This window comes from Hippopotamus amphibius, chromosome 2 (genome assembly GCF_030028045.1).
Source record: "Hippopotamus amphibius kiboko isolate mHipAmp2 chromosome 2, mHipAmp2.hap2, whole genome shotgun sequence".
Classification (NCBI taxonomy): Eukaryota; Metazoa; Chordata; class Mammalia; order Artiodactyla; family Hippopotamidae; genus Hippopotamus; species Hippopotamus amphibius.
Genome location: NC_080187.1, coordinates 7757207 through 7759020, shown reverse-complemented (window position 1 = coordinate 7759020; position 1814 = coordinate 7757207). Strand labels below are relative to the sequence as shown.

Genomic DNA, 1814 nt, shown 5'->3' with positions numbered 1-1814 from the left:
TCAGGTGCTACTCAACTAATGAGATTGCCTCTGCAGTTAGGGAAGCAATTATTGAACTCATGTATGAATGGAAAGAACTGTACTCCCTGCACACCAAGAGATTATTTTGGAGACAGTTGATAAAAACCATACATCCTTTTTATTGTTGTCATAAAGAGGTATCAAAATTAAAAGCAAAAATTACAGGGTAAGGCAACGTAACTACTAGGAGCATCAAAGGAAGGGAAAATGGGACTAGGTGCAGGGCAATATGGATGAATGAACATGGGAAGGACAAGGATGGGAAGAACAGTGAGCATGTGCTGAAGATACTAGGGGAGAGGATCTGGTGAAAATTTTGATCTTAGACAAGTGCCTAGGTAAAGAAATAATGGGACAAGATTTCTAAACCCCACTATGTGCTTAAGAGTCATCCTCGCCATTGGCGCTGTCTCTGTCATCCTCCCCTTCCTCAGCCTCTTTTTCATCATCCTTGGTCAACTCCAGCTGGTCATCCCCCCGATCTCCATTATCACCATCATCCAGTAGGTCCCCTTCCTCAGCAGAGTCATCTGCACCCCCCTGAGACACCATCTTCACGTTAGACTCATCTTTCTTCAGGGAGCTGCTGCTCTGCTCCTCTTCTGACTTATCCTTCTTCATCTCTACTCCTTGTTTGCTCTGTTCCTTTCCATTTGTTTCCAGGCTTTCCAGTAGAGAATCCACTTTTTGTTTTATCTGGGTCAATTCCTTCTTCATGGTCTGAAGGTCATCTCCTTTCCACTTTCCAGACTTAGAAGATGATCCTCGCTGTCCACTCTTTGAATTGAAGCCACTCTTGCCCCTTCGTGAAGTGTTTCCTGATACACGCTGGTGTTTTGAGGGCACTACAGCCCGAGCAATAGGAGGAGGAGGAACACGTGCTGGTTAACTGTACATCCTGTCATAATAATCCCGTTGAAAGTCATAGTCCAAGTCAAAAGAGGAGCTGAGGAGAGAGGACGGAGAAGGGTGTTCTGGTACTGACCCGTACATCTCTGCTGCAGATCGTTTCACACCTGCCTTTCCTCGGTTCACTTTTGGCTCTGTGGCCAGATTCATATCTAAAACCTGGCCAGCAATCATTCTGCCATCCTCTCCTGCCACAGCGGTCGGGGCATTTCTCTCATTAACACATCGAACGAAGGCAAAGCCCTTGTGAACAGAGCAAGCCACGATTTTGCCATACTTTGAGAAGATTGCCTCCATATCAGATTTCTTGACCACAAGAGTTTTGAGGTTCCCAATGAAAATGAGAGTTCATGCAGCGAGGATCCGTCTTGTTGGTAACATTGCCGGCCATTGTCTTTGATGATAAGGTGCCTCCCAAAGCTGAAACATGTAGCTGAAGATCAAAAAAAAAATCTCACTCAAGCAAGTTCCACCCACTTATATATTTCAAGTGATTTGTAACCAGGAGCGGGGGAGGGAGAAGAGATTCGATTCTGAATCTCCTGCTCCCGGGTTCTTCGTGGAGAAGCCGACTGCTGCTTGAGGTCAGCAGCGCGGCTGCAACCGCTCAGTCTTGGCCTCTTCACAAAATGGCCAACCCCTAGTTTTGTTCTCTATATCCGTGTCTGTTTCTTTTTTGTTTTGTTCACTAGTTTGTTGTATTTTTTTAGATCCCATGTATAAGTAATATCATACGGTATTTGTCTTTATACTTTGATGATTTTTGACAAATGTAAATAATGTCACCAGTACTACAATGAAGATGTGGCATATATACATTCCCCCCAAAAGCTCCCCTCTGCCTCTCTGTGGTCAATTCCCTTCTCCCCACCCAGTCCCTAGAA

The 1814-nt window shown here is 45.0% G+C and overlaps 1 pseudogene; it reads right to left on the bottom strand.

Annotated features, from left to right (window-relative positions):
• Positions 1–301: 301 nt before the first annotated feature.
• LOC130845760 (heterogeneous nuclear ribonucleoprotein C-like) lies at positions 302–1321 on the bottom strand (annotated as a pseudogene).
• Between the last annotated feature and the right edge of the window lie 493 nt (positions 1322–1814).